The sequence below is a fragment of the Vitis riparia genome, chromosome 18 (assembly GCF_004353265.1).
Source record: "Vitis riparia cultivar Riparia Gloire de Montpellier isolate 1030 chromosome 18, EGFV_Vit.rip_1.0, whole genome shotgun sequence".
Lineage (NCBI taxonomy): Eukaryota > Viridiplantae > Streptophyta > Magnoliopsida > Vitales > Vitaceae > Vitis > Vitis riparia.
This window is the reverse complement of record NC_048448.1, coordinates 4,096,861-4,102,739: the sequence shown is the minus strand read 5'-3', so window position 1 is coordinate 4,102,739 and position 5,879 is coordinate 4,096,861.

The following is a 5,879-nucleotide window of genomic DNA, read 5'->3' as shown; positions in this document are numbered from 1 at the left end:
AAAGAAATGAGACTAAAAGCGTGAAATGAGGTTTTTATACTCGTAAAATAACGCTTGAAGAACATATTTATAGGTAAAAAGTTTGTATACATTTAAAAAAAAAAAAAAAGTAGTCTTCGCGATGGTAAGGTAACTTTATAAATGTCAAATTTTTTTTTTTTAATTCATTTTAACACCGTCATTATTAGAAACAAAATTATTTGCATATATTTAAAATTTATGCACTCCAAGTTTGACTAAGTTCGTTCATAAAAGTATTTTTTATTTATACTATTAATAGCTATGTTATTTTAACTAGCCAAATTCACTATTGACAATGTAAATTAATTCATATTAGTTATCACATTGCATAATAGTGTGTTTGGTAGTGAGTTTAGAAAATATTTCTAATATTTCTAATACTTGAATGATAAAAATTTTCAAGTGTTAAAAACATTAAAAATATTTCCTAAAATTAGACATTTGATTTATAGTTAGTCTCACATAAGAAAAATTTGTTTGTTACTTTGATTAAATTGAACATTGTTATATTTATATTATAACATGTTGTGATACTAGAAAGCCTTTTTATTCATAACAACAAATGTTAAAATTCAAAATAAATTGATTTTTATGTTATCTTTATGCAAAAATATAATTACAAATATCTAGTGTCTTTCTTGACAATTGAAAAAATCTCATTTGAAATCTTGGTCCAAAATATTCTAAAATTTAACAACAAAAAATTTGATAAAGAACTTTTTATTACTCAAAATAAAGCATCATAATTCAATTCATAATTAGATCCTTAAAAAAATTAATTATAATTATCATAATTAAGGATTTGATTGGTCATATTTTCTAAAACTTGTTTTTAAAAATTATGTTTTATTTTTTAACTTAAAAGCAAGTTTCAAAAAATATAACCAAACGAGTCCATATTTTCTTTTTATCTTTAAAAACTTATGAAAGCAACACCTACTTGTTCTCTATTCCACTTTGATTTTAAAAATTATTTCCGAAAAACAATGATCAAACAATGTTAAAAAAATTTAAAAATAATTTTTTGTTTTTTTTTAAAAAAAATGTATTTTTAAATTACACTGTCAAATTGGATCTAAAATTCCACAAAACTTATTTACCCTACTGCAAATACTCCCTAGGTAAATATCAAGCTACTCCATCCAAATAGGAACCCCCCTCAAATCATGAATTAAAGGTCAGCTAATCAACCATCCATGTACAATCCGTGAGAAAGATTTGTGTAACAGCTTGACTTCAACAGCAGCCCACAAGCCATCTAGTGCTCCTCATGGCTCATTATTGAACCTACAATCATAAAAATAAAGGATTTAAATTAGATCAGTTCTTGGCTGAAACATACAAATGTAACACTATACCAAGATGTTATAATATATCTAAATGTAATATTTAGAGTCCATTTAGTAGTAATTTAAAAAACGTTAATAATTTTTCTTAGAATTACCGTCAAACATGCCCTTATTCTTCTGCACGCACAGACTATGACTTAATGTTAGTGCTACTTACCGGGAACAAACTGGCGCAGATGGGGATCAATTGGCAGACCAGTACCCTCATAAAGTGGATCATATAAACCATTTAAAATTCGCCTGAAACCATTAATAAACTAGTTGATCCGGATCTTCATGAACATTGATACATATGATGAAATTAGAATGAATAACACTGCAGTCCAACCTTTTATTGTCCTGGGCTTCATTTCCTTGTGATTGAAAAATGTCACTCACTTGCTGTGGATTCATTCCTGATGGAACTTGATGATCCCTCCTGGCCACTCTCTTCTACATTTAGGAAGTTTAGAAAGGATGAATTACTTAATGCACAATCTGAAAACTCTAAAAATGTTCATAATATCTTCAAAATTGGTACCCTGGGACGGCTGGAGGACTCTCCCAATTCCATTTGGGGCCTGGCATGGGTATGCTGTGCCAACCTTCTGTACTGAACATTATTCGAACGAAGAAAAAAAGGACTTAATATTTAAGTCATTTTAAGGAAGGGCCAATCCATGAAACTTTCCACGCTTTTAAGTAGCTTTATTATAAATTCAATTGATGCATACACACCTCAATATGTGTGCTTGATGACCCTTCCAACAGTTGAGGGACTGATACTTGAAGATCAAGACCCTCGAACCCCTGCTCGCAAAGGATTGCAGGCGTATTCAATCATAAACACCTAAGAAAAAAATAATTCGAAGAAATGTTTTTAGGTAGAGATTTATACTTGTTCTGTTTGCATGAATTGGTTCTGCTGATAAATTCCTTGAATAGGATTGTGAGCAATTGGCGGAGCAGTTTGAGTAGGCAATCCTTGGAGCTGCAGTTCCTGTAGCCCAGAAACAAAGATTTGGATCTGATTTGAAGGTGTGGGTCCTGCAGATTCGTTAGGGAATACTTGGAAATGGACTTCCTGTGGCATGGAAACAACGATTTGGATCTGTTGTGCTACTTCATTAGGATTTAAGACACTGAGGCCAGCAGTTTGATTTGCCAATCCTTGGAATTGAGCTTCCGGTGGTCTGGAAACAAAAATAAATACTAGTTATAAAATATTCCTAATTCCAACCACAAAACATAAATGAAAAAGCCAAAAAAAAAAAAATATATATATATATATATATATCTGTTGGCATATTGACAGCATTTGATAGTGGTTTTATGAAGTGTTTCTAATTTTTTTTCATACTTAGAAAATTTTTATCTTTCAAGCGTTTGAAGAGTTAGAAATGTTTTTTAAAATCACTATCAAACATGATTTTAATTTGTTTTAGAGTATGTTAGTAGTGATTTTAGGAAACGTTTTTAATATTTCTAATATTTGAATGATAAAAATTTTCAAGTGTTAGAAATATTAAAAATATTTTCTAAAATTATTATTAAACGAGCTCTTATATTGTTTTCTAAAAATATTTCTAATCTAAAAAATGATTTTGAAAAAGAAAAAAAAAGTTTGACAAAATTTAGAAAACGTACGCTTTTAAAAAATTAAAAAATCATTTATAATGTATACAAAAACACTTAAGAAGTGATACTTCGAAAAATACTCTCAAAAAAAATGTTTTCACTAAAAACATTTTAAAGAGAAATATCGCACTTTAAATTGTCGAAAATCAGGTGATTGTTGAGGTCTACATAAAATTAAAGAAGTGTATGATAGTGTATATGTAGGTTTCAAGTGCATTTGACAATATTTTTAATAAAAGTGTTTCTAATGAAAGTGTTTTTACTAGAATCATCCTATAGGTGCTTCAAAAACTCGCTTTCAAGATTACTGACGAACCAACTATTAGTCACCAATAATTCACATAATGCAATTATCTAAACAAAGTTTCAACTTCCTTAGAGAAAAACTTAAAGTGAATGCTGAATATATGATCTATGCATCATGAAGATCTGATTCAGTGGTTCCATTAGGCCTTATATGACCTTGATCTTGTTGACCATAGAATTGGTGAGGCCTAGATTCAAACGAATCATTATCCATCCATTTCAACTATCAAGCATCAACTTTAAAAATGAAATTAATTGAAAGACTTAATTACCTTGAAACCAAGGAAGGTTGATCATAAGGAATGGTATTGTGGCTGTGGGGATCAAATGCATATTGTGTCATCTGCATTTGGGGCCTGAAATTCAACAAAATAGGATATGGTAAACCATCTGCATATTTAGCCATTGGTTATCTTAATCAAATATCAGAAAGATTAAAAGTAAATAAAAGCACGAACCAAGAGGCCCTAAGAGATCCACGCATCATGGAGCTATGACCTTGTGGCTCATATACATTATGTAGGACTGGAACTAGACTTGTTTCACTGTAAGAGGCATTCTGGGGCCTGTACGCACTTCACATAAAAAATCATTCCATTACATGCTTGACCTCATTCACTAATCACGTACAACCAAGCATCTTATTTACAAAGATATATATAAGAAATGATAATCACCCAAAAGGCAGAGTCATTTGAAATGGTGCTGAGAAACATGGTGGAGAACCAGCAATAACAGTTGGGGTCACTATGACTTGGTTAAGCTCTTGATGTTGGATAGGTAACTGCTGTAACCTATTGTTGAAAATGCCAACTAATTAATGAGATATATATTTATAAAAACATACATAAGGTATGTATGATAGGTACCTTAAAGATGAATGAGGTTGTGGTTGCAGAGAGTTGGAGCACAATGGATCATATACATTCGCTGTAATTGAACCTTGGTGAACTTGACCATCCGCCGATTGATGGGGCCTGTATTCAAATACTTAGTGTAATGATAATATATAGGCTTGTGTGCATACAATGATTAAAAGACGTACCCGGATTGAGGGGAAGGATAATATGGACGGTTCTGATTTTGGGGAACCCAAGTGAGGTCTTGTTGGTTGACCAAGGAAGAATTGCCATTTATAGCTCCCACCTGAGTGATGTTATCTCACACTAATATGATGAAACTTTATACATAAACATGTCAAAGAAGCAACTATGAGTTCTCACCGTGTTTTGAGATAGACTACCGCAGTTGAACACTTGCCGATTGTTGTCACCGAAATAATTGTCCCCGATATTTTGCAGTGATTGATCATCAACATAAAGTGGAGCACAGCCTTGAATGCTTGATACCATTTCTAGAGTCTGACTCCTACATACTCATACATTAAGTAATTAGTAACACAAATGTCCCAGACATACAACTAATATCTTAACAAATAAAAATTACAGTAAATAGAACAAATATACGCATACTGATACAAGGACATATTCTGAGGTCGAAGGACATTATCAGCATGTGGCGCATCGGCCTCATGATCATATGGTTGCAGCTCCGTGATTGGATTATAGGCATGTAGTACCGGCTGGACCAGTGAAGGATTGACGGAAGATGTCTCCACCGGTTGCACCAAGTTAGGATGATTCTCAAGCTGAACATTTTCCAAGCCTTCATAATTGTTATACTCATCGTGATGATTTGAGCTGATTTGAGTCGCTTGGAGCAGGTTACTGCCAGGAAATGGTGGCAACTCCACACTCTCCTGTTGAACCATATATAAAAAGAAAACAATATATTACTACAAACTATTTTCTTCTTTTACAGAACATTTGTAGGGTTAAATGAATTGGGTGGATGTTTGAAGGTACGTACGCTTGTGAGGTAGGATTGGATATTTTCATCGGAAGGCATCTCTATGTCATTGTTGGTCAGCAAGTCGGCGACATCCAACATAAACTCAAACTCATCACCACCACCTTCTGCTTCTCCCAATGACCCAATCCCCATTTCACTCTGTCCGTCAAACAAAGACTATTTTGTGGGACCCATGGGAAAAAAAAAAAAAAAAAAAACACCAAGGGAGAATCAAATTAAAGACATTTCCTGCAAAACCCTTGTGCAGAGGAGTTACTTTCCTTCCGTTATCATTATCATTCAAATAAAGACAATGCTTGAGAAGTCAAAAGAAAGACGCTCACAAATACTCTTCAAAGTCGAAAGGATAATTTAGCAGCTAAATAAGGAAAATGGACAGTGGGACCCACGATTTTATCCATGCCACCTGGCAATTGTTTATAGAGGAATTGACTTGCACCAGCAGCACCACAGCGAGACTTTAATGACTCAGTGTGTCGTCAGGTGCTCGCCCTGTGTCCCCTTGTAGAGCAGTCTGTACTCTGTACATGGAAAAGAAAATATGAATCATTAACGTCTGCAACCTTCTTCGATAATAGCTGATAAGCAAGAAAATAAGTACTAGTGGAATTTTCAGCCTTTTTTAATTGCTGAACAAAATTATCTAACTTTTCATGGCCTTTTCTAATAATGGGTAAAAGGCTAGTGGCATGCAGGTCAGCAGTTTTTTTCTCA